The following is a 9,546-nucleotide window of genomic DNA, read 5'->3' as shown; positions in this document are numbered from 1 at the left end:
GGCGGCCAGGAGATAAATGTCCTGTCAGCCCAGGAGAACTTCCAGATGCTGTGGGGTTCTAGAAACATGGGGTGGCATGCTCCCCAACACCTCCAGCCTGTCTGCTTGCATCTAGTTCTCTTTCACTGGGTGCATCTCCCAAATCCAGCATGTTCAGGTGTAGGGGAACAGGAAAGATCTGCTCACCCTCCGACCATGTGCCCATGTGTTCTGCCTCAGAGATTTCAGAAGGATGACCAGCAAGATAAGATGAACTGGGGCAGGGGGTAGGTGTGTCCCCTAGGAGGGCAGCACGTGGTAGAAGCCCCAGCCATGGCACTCCCCCCGCCCCACACCACAGCACACTCCCCACACCTGCATCCTGGGCCTCAGAGTGATGCCAGTTCCAAGGAGCAGTCTAATGATGTCTCAAGTTAGGCATTTTGCCTTAGGCCTGCTTGTATTAATACCAGACTTTGCTTGAGAGCCAAGAAAATATAGATTAGCTTTACCTTCCTCATGGCAACCAGTGTTTATCTTAAAGATGGGAGGGGAAAACCTTGAACATGCTTCTCTTCTCATGCTTTGGGAAAGCACTGGTGCCATTAAACATTCCCAGACTTTCGATCCTCCTAGGCCCTCACCCCGTGCACCTAGCTCAAAGCTCAGGGAAGGGGCACCATCCTGCCAGCCTTCTGAGAGATATATCCCTCCGAGCTCAGGAGGGACCAGCTAGGCTGCGGCCAGCCTCAGCACAGAGTTTTTCACTTGAACAGGAACTGTCAGGATGTGTGAATGAAACACAGAGCAGCACTCCGAAAGGCTTGCAGAGATTTATGGCATATTTCAGACCACAGAATCTTGTAAAGTAAGATCCAAAAGCCTGTCTGAGCAAAGCAGAACTGGCCATCATAGGCGGCTCATTGGGAGCTGTGATTAATTTTGCCTTCCTCCACATCAGTTCTTAAGTCTCCTGGGTGATCTCTGTTACTGGGGGTCCTCAAGCCCTTTGTCCTCCTTCCCCAAGTCTGGTCCTTCAGGTAGCAGGGTGACTGAGTGAGAACACAGCTGACTTCTAGGCAGAGGGTTCTTGAAAGGCCACAGCACACTCACCATGATCTGGTGAAGCCAGAGGGAGCAGACGAGGGGTTGCAGACATGGCCAAGCCCTGAGGACCGATGGCTTCTTGTCCTACAGATCACGAGGGCTATGGGTGGAGATGCCCTCAGGCTTACTTGGAGAGAAAACTTTCTGGATTCCAGAGGCGGGGATTTTCTGCAGTGGCCCAAGGATGGGCTAGTCACAGTCTCATTTAGAGGGCTCACTTCTTTTCCCTTTTTCACTTTCATCCTTTCAGGAGTGTACAATAGAGTTTTTCAGTCTCCACAAGAGGGGATGATGCTACAAGAGACCCAATGCAGATACGAAAATCCAGCCATCTTCCTAACCAGTTTGTAAATATAAAACAATGTCTAAAACAGTCTTCTAACCATGTTTTCCAAACCACAATTTTTTTCATAAATATCTATTATTTATTAATGTTAACAAAGTAATGAAGTTTTTTATTTAAAATGAATAAATATTTTCAAATTTTTCAGTTTCAGCTGCTAATATGGTAAATGTTGATCAATGTAACCCACATAAACAAAAATTCTTTGGCTCCTCAAGAATTTTTAAGCATATAAAGTAATCCTGAGAGTAAGAGTGAATTGAAGTGAAAGTTGCTCAGTCGTGTCCAACTCTTTGAGATCCCATGGACTATATAGTCCATGGAATTCTCCAGGCCAAAATACTGGAGTGGATAACCTTTCCCTTCTCCAGGGGATCTTCCCAACCCAGGGATCAAACCCATGTCTCCCACGTTGCAGGCAGATTCTTTACCAGCTGAGCCACAAGGGAAGCCCAAGAATACTGGAGTAGACAGCCTATCCCTTCTCCAGCAGATCTTTCGGACCCAGGAATTGAACTGGGGTCTCCTGCATTGCAGGCTGATTCTTTACCAACTGAGCTATTAGGGAAGCCCATAAAGAGAGTTTCCCAAGTGGAGATGCCAGAGATTGAACCTGGGGCCTCATGCACGCTAAGCATGTGCTCTGCCACTGAGCTACACCCCCTGACATAAGAAGTCTGAGAACCAAATGTAAGAAGTCTGAGAACCATCAAAGGTGGATGGGGCTGAACTGGAGAAGACTAGATTAGAGAATGTTCCACACAAAATAGTGTGGGTAGGGAAAGGCTCTCATAGGGTCAATTGATAGGAGCCAGAAGTTTTCAAATGTTTCTAAACCACCTGCGGGTGGGGGACGGGAGGCAAAAGGCCCTGAAGACAAACAATCTTCTTCCCTGCAAAGAGGGCTCACCAAATGTGAAATAAGAATGGGCTAGAAGGCTCCTTTTTTTTTCAATCAGCAGTCCCTGAGCAGCAGAAAGATGAGATCATCAAACTTTGCTGGCGCCCCCTGGGGGAAGATGTGAGCATACCACTATCTTTTACTGGGTTCCTTGCCCTGACTTGAGATTCCTCATGGCGGTGAGTCCTTAGGGGTACTGAAGAAGGAAGCCATAAGCCCAAGAGATCCACTGTTCTGTAACAAATGCCCCCAAAACTTGCAGTTAAGATAACAACCATTTTATTACCTCTCATGACGTTACGAGTCAGGAATTTGGTCAGAGCTTAGCTGGTAATTCTACTTCACATGGTGTTGACTGAGTTCCCTTGGTGGTCCTCAGTTGGTGGCTGGGCTGTCCAAAAAGCCCAAATGTCTTTACTCACATGCCTGGTACTCACGAGGGGACAGATGGAAGGGTGCGTCCAGCTGGGTCCCTCCCCTACTTCAGCAGTGTATGGATTTCTTCCATGTCACGTGAGCCAGGGCTCTCAGAACTGGCGGGTGTCACCCACATGTGTCAACCACTCTGTCACCACTCTGTTAGTCAGGGTAGACACAGACTAGTCCACGTTCTAGGGGAGAGTACAAAGGGCCTCCTCGTGAAAAGAGGCGTGTCAAAGAATGTGCAGGCATCCTGAATCGGCCACAGCCGCCTTCACATCTCTCATTTACTTATTCATGTAGGACATACTGAGTCCTCACAATATGTAAGGTTCCGAGCTGCATGATAGGGAAAGGGGTAAGATAGCACTAATATTTATAGCTTATGTGCCAGTCACTGAACTAAGGGCTTTACCTATGTTGACCCATTTCATTCTTGCATTAACCTATTTTATGATAAAGAAACTGAAGTTCAGAGAAGTTGCTCAAGATAAAAGATAAAAATCAAAGTTGACCCAGTTTGTCTTGACTTCAAAGCCTGTGTTCTTACCCCTATGCTAGAGGGTCTTGTGTGTCTAATTTGACACAAGTCCTGCCTCAAGAAGCTCATGTTTTGTGAGCAAAGTAAGGTATATAAACAAATAACCACAATAAGACAGTAAGTGATAAACCAGCAGTTACAACAGTGTTCAATCTGGCCTGTCACGGGAGAAAGAGATTACTGTTAGTTGTAAAAATCAGAGGTTTTATAGAGAATAGTTCACACATCTATTTCTGGGTAAAAAATCAACTTAGTGGCTTAAAACACCATCTGATTATCACTTACCATTCCATTAGTTGACCTGGCAGTTTTCCTGCTCAGGTGGTATTGACTGACAGCCTGGGAAGCATGGCTGGGAGGTCAGCTAGGGCTGTCAGCTCAGTTCCTGGATTCCTCAGAGTCACTCCTCAGTTCTCCCTGTGGCTGCTTAGGTGGCTTCGTGGCACACCGGCTGGATTCTAAGAAGGAGCAAAGCAAAGCTACCAGACCAAATAAGTGTCATCCCCAGAACTGGACAGAATCATTTGTGTTTCATTCTATTGGTCAGAGCAGTTACAAGCCCAGTCATGTGACAATGTGCATGGGAACTTCACGAGGGTCTGGACTTCAGAAGGGGTGTTTCACTGGTGTCGTTGAAGCAATAGTCTATTAAGAAGAAAGAATGTAAACTGATATTTGAATGACAGTAGTATCCTTTTCTCCTGTTTTTACTTTGCCTCCCACTATTTCCATTTTAATTGGAAATTGAATTGGAAATGGCTATTTCCATTTTAATTATTTGTCATATAAGTGTAAAAAATAAACAGTAATATGTTTTAATACTAGAAAAATGTGAAAATATAGATACCATAACGAAGACAAGCAGGGTTTTGACAGGAAGAAATGGGACCGTTTGAGTCTTCTCTCTTTGTCAAGAAAGAGCAGACCAGAGGGAGAGACATGAACAAAGGAGGGGAAGTGAGGTTGTTTTTCATGGAAAAACCAGTGAGTTTGTCCATTGAGAAGGAAGCAAAGAGAGATAAGAGAACAGGGAGATCCAGCCTTGAAATACCAGTAAATATAAACCTTTATCTTTTCCTGATATCCCGGGCTGATTTCCTGATTTCAGGTAGCTCCTCTCTATATGATGGCTCTGAAGCCAGAAACAGTCCATCTCAGGATGTTGCCATCTTCAACTCAAGGCCTCCGAGATGCTGCAGAAAGGGAAAAGCTAGGTCACTGGACTGTGCAGTAGGCTTTACCACTAGGTGTGCATGTGGGCAGGATCACTGTTTTCTTTGACTGGAGTAGAGTTAGCATCCTGTCTTGTGAGGTTGCTCCTTTCATGGTCCCCTGGCTGAGGAGAGCTGGCTTTTGTTGGGGTGTGTTTTGTCTGTGACCATTGGTACTTCTAGGTAACTGGCTTCTTCAGCCCCATGTTTGGAAAACCTGAAGAACTAACCACAATGTGGTCCTTGGTTCCCAGGTTTCTTAGGTGGTCTTCCTACTCTCTGTTTTATAGTCCACCTAACATTTGTTTTCTATGTAAGGTCTGACGTTTCTAGTTTTACTTAGCAGGAGGAATATGGTAAAGTACTTTACTCTATCTTTCCACAAGAGGAAGTCTCTTATACCTTTTAAATATGGTTAATACTTACATATATAAATATTCCCTTTGTTCATAAATAAGTAGCAGCATAATATACACTCTGTCTTGCCCATCTAGCTTTGTTCACTTCATAGTAGATGTTGGACAACACACAATCAATATGTAGAGCTGTTCCTCACTTCTTCTAATTACTTCAGATTACTCCATTGTGTGGGTGAACCCAAAGCTCCTCGTTGACAGCCATGTGTGTCCATTTTAGTCTTTTTGTGTGACAAATAGTTCCACAGCGAATACCCTATACCTACACTTACATCTTTTCATACTTCTGCTCTCTTGGGATAAATTACCAAAACATACGTAAGTTCACTACCTCTTCATAGTATAACGTTTGAGGTTTGTAACTGACATGTTGGGAAGGTTTTGGATTTTAGTCTTAATAGAAACACGAATTGGCACAGGCGATTTATTTTCATGTACTCTAGACCAAGTTAAATTATCCCACCAGACTTCAGTTTTCTCAAATTTATTATAATAATAACTACCATTGTGTATGTCTGTTAAATTCTGGAGACTGTTTTAATTGCTTTATTTATTTCACAAAAGTATAAGATTGAAACTCATTTTATAGCCAGTGATTGGAAAGATTTAGAAAGGCTAAGAAAGTAAAGGGCAAACTCTGGGTGCAAGTTCAAGCGTGCCTGATGAAGAAACTCAGGATTTTCCTCTGATCTTTGCCTTCTGTGTTAAAAAAGGAAATAATACTGCTTGTCTCTCAGGGTGTTACAAGGATCAAATGAGATATTAACTATGAAAAGATTTTTAAACCATGACTTGTAAAGTACACATTCATCATGATAATCTCTTACTTTCCTTGAAAACACTTTGTGGACACCAGTGTCTATTCTCACTACAACATTTAGTAATCTTCTTATAGAGCAATCTCTCATGCAGGTGGTTAAAATCACTTATTTCCTGACTCCATGAATCACTTTCTTTTTAGAGATGGTACTCTACACATTTTCTCTTCTCCCCGAGGACGTTGCCCTGTTCAATTCAAAGCCCCTGTGTTCTGAATGACGCACTATCTCCCTGGAGGTCTTGTCATGGCAATGTGACATCCATGTGAGACCTTTCCCATGTCAACTTACAAGAGCCAAAACAACTTGGGTGAAGTTCAAGGGTGCTTAAGGAAAAGGAAAAGAATATGGGTATGGGTGACGATGCTGTCTTCCAGGCTGATATGAATTAGGAGTGGGAGCGGGATTCTGGAGGATTTTCTGGTCTTTGTTCATTCTTTAGCAATGGTGCATCAAGTGCGTATCTTTACCCACCATCAATTAACCAGGGGAAACAATTATTGTTACTGGAGATAAAATAAAGCTGGTCCAAGCATGACTCAGATTAATACTAATTCTCTGTTAAGTATTTATAACTTAATGATTGTTCTTCAGATGCTATTTTCAACTGTAAGAAAAATAACAAGCACAACAATTCAAGCCCACAAAACATGACATGTTGCAGATGAAAAATGGGCAAAAGGTCAGTCTCAATTAAAACAATCTGTTATTGTTTTCTGGTGTTCAGCTAAGCCCTTTATTTTTCAAATGTTAAATTGAAACACACATAACATGGGTTTGGCACTCGGCAGCCTGCTCTCCTCACTCTAAAGCCCTGCAGATGGTCTGGTGAACGAGGGTTTTTCGAGTTCTCCTCTCCTCATTCACTCCTTTTCTGCCAAAAGGCTTAAACGTTATGTTACTGTTGAAGAGGATGCAAACTGATGCTTTTCCTTTTTTAACTATGGCTGCTTTGTTCCCCTTTTCTGTATTGCATGGACCCTGCCATGTGCAGAAGGGACCACTCAATCTGGACCAAGTCCAGGTATCTTATCAAGATAAAAACATTTTTTTTTTTTGCTAATTATTTAACATTTCCACCTTTTCCCCACTCCTGCCTCATTCCCATGACATTCTAATGAAACAGAAGACACACAAAATGGTGGCACTTGTGTGGTTCCAGAAAAGTTCAGTAGTTCCAGAAAAATGTTACTTTTCTATAATGTCCTATTATCATTTTTTTAAATGGGCAATCAGCCCCTTGTCCAGTCAATTAAGAACTGATTGTATTTGTGAATATTGATTACTCCCTTATATATGAAGCAAGGGGCTTCCCTGGTGCTCAGACAATAAAGAATCCACCTGCAATGCAAATTGATCCCTGGGTTGGAAAGATCCCCTGGAGGAGGCCATGGCAACCCACTCCAGTATTTTTGCCTGGAGAATCCCCATGGACAGAGGAAGGTGGCAGGCTGCGTCCTTGGGGTCACAAAGAGTCGGACACGACCGAGCAACTTGGCACAGCACAGCACACAGTGCATGTGAGGCAGGGTGCCCTGCTGTGGTCTTTGCTTTGTTCACCTTTCTGTTGTTGTTATTATTGTATACTTTCTTTTCTTTTAGTGAGTGTAGAACTCATAGGATTTGGGAGAAAATGCGTTTAAATCTGAAAGTCTTTTTCAGTTTTTTCCAGATAGTTTTTAGTTTTTTGAACACTTTTGGTTGGAGGACTGAGACTCAAGAGACAGTAGGAAGGGACAATGGCCTGAAGTTCACTTCATGCTAAAAGAACCAATATGTACAAAGAATGGACTTAGGAGGGCATGTGTGAGCTCTGATGGTGGCTTTGCAGGCAGCACTGATCTAAGACTTGGGGATGCCTATGGTCCATGATACAGGGAGACAGGCAGATGGATGGTGGGTGGCCAGCGAATGCTGTGGAGGACCATGGAGGGTGGTAGGTACTGAGAAGAGGAACACACAGGGTCAGTCACTCATTGCAAAGGAGATCCCCGCTATTACACAAATCTTGAGCACAATTTTGTCAAGAGCTAGAAAAACATGTGTCAAATTGCTGCAGAGACTATTAGGAATGGAAGTAGAGAAAGCCAGAGGCTGCTGGAGGTGCTGCTGAGGGAGCTGAGGAATTGCACAACTTTAGGTTGGAGGTGAGGTCTGCTGGGCAGAGATAAGCACCCTCAGCCCTGGGTCCACTTGAGGGATCCCAAGGGAGGAACCTCAGGGGAGCTGAAGTCCTACAGGAGCAGAGGCTGCCTCACAGCTCTCAAGGTGAACGTGACCCAATTTGCACACAGGGGTGGTAAAGCCTGGAATGTTCTCGTTACCTATTTAATCCAATTCTCAGAAACCCCCACAGGGTGGGTATTAACAACTCTATTTTAGAGATGAGTAAACGGACAACCAGAGAGGTTGATCAGTTTTCCCAAAATCACAGACCTAGCAGGTGGTGAAGCTCAGGTTCAAATCTATTTTAATGAACAGTGTGAGGTTTTCCTCTTCCGCTCAGCCCTTCATGGGGAGAAAAGCAGGGGGAGAGACACAGAAATAGCAATGAATGCCCTGAGGTAGGTTGGAAGAAGCGTTCCATATTGTCAAAAGCAAGGTCCCTTACTTTATAGAGTATTTAATCTAAAAGAGCTGGAAGACCAAACTTCACCCCCCCCCACCAGTTTCCCCAAGGAAAACACTGGAAAAAAACAGATTATACAATCTTAGTGGGAGGCAGGTGAGCACAAATATTCTGGAGTTCATGATGGAAGAAATAGGGGTGCAGTGTGTGGGTGTATGCTCAGTTTTGTCTGACTCTTGAGACTCCATGAACTGTAGCCCGCCACACTCCTCTGTCCATGAAATATTCCAAGCAAGAATACTGGAGTGAATTGCCATTCCCTTATCTGAGGGATCTTCCAGACCCAGGGATTGAATCCACACTTTTGCATCTCCTGCATTGGCAGACAGATTCTCTACCACTAGCGCCACCTGGAAAGCGCTAAGGGTGAAGAGTAAAGAGAAGATGTATCTCCTGTCTACCATTGAATAGCTCTGTGATCTGATAAAGAAAACAGTTTAGCATCCTCTAGAGGCTCTGTGTATTTATGACAGTCCAATAGTGATATTTTCTCTCTGCGGCCAATGCCCTTCCAGGTACCACATAGAGACAAGTTGGGAGCTGCCATTTGAGATACTAAATGGCAGTTTCTCAGTATCCTCTGAGCCCAATGGAGCTGAGGAACTTTCCATCACTGAATGGCACCAGCAAGAACAATGAATTTTCAGACTTTCACTGGGAGGAACTGTGAGCTTTAAACTAGGTCCATTCAGCACAAAGAGTGGGTTGATGGCGAGAATGGCTTGTTTTCTTTCAGAACATGAGTCGTGCTGAGTTTGTCCTCGCCTGCAACTCAGTCAGAAGGAGCACCTGATGGTACTGATCTGCAGGAGGAAAGGGGACTTTCTGAGCAGTTCCTCTCTTCCTGAGGTCAGAGGACCACAGCAAATCAACAGTCAGAAAGAAAGAAGTGAGTCCCTGTTGCCTATCCTGCTGAGCTCTACAGAATGAGAGGCAATTCGTTAAGAAAAGGAAGAACAGTTTTAATTTTGTTTTCTGAACCTCACGTGAATTTATGGTCCTTCTTCCACAGACCCTTCTTTCACTAGCATCCATCCCATAGGGATGTAAGCTTCTCTGATTCCCTCCCTCTGCTTCTGCATAGAATGGGAAAAGGAAACTTGGGGCATCCTCCCTTCAGTGAGGGAGGGAGGGACAACTCAGCCCCTGTGTTTACACATAAATAGCAAGAGGTTTGGCAG

The 9,546-nt window shown here is 44.0% G+C and overlaps 1 non-coding gene across 1 annotated transcript; it reads right to left on the bottom strand.

Moving 5' to 3' along the window:
- Positions 1 to 2,021: 2,021 nt before the first annotated feature.
- TRNAA-AGC lies at positions 2,022 to 2,093 on the bottom strand. The gene has a single exon. It is a non-coding gene; the product is annotated as a tRNA-Ala (tRNA).
- Between the last annotated feature and the right edge of the window lie 7,453 nt (positions 2,094 to 9,546).

Source organism: Cervus elaphus, chromosome 15 (assembly GCF_910594005.1).
Source record: "Cervus elaphus chromosome 15, mCerEla1.1, whole genome shotgun sequence".
Classification (NCBI taxonomy): Eukaryota; Metazoa; Chordata; class Mammalia; order Artiodactyla; family Cervidae; genus Cervus; species Cervus elaphus.
The sequence above is the reverse complement of the archived record's forward strand: the minus strand, read 5'-3'. Positions and strand labels throughout refer to the sequence as shown.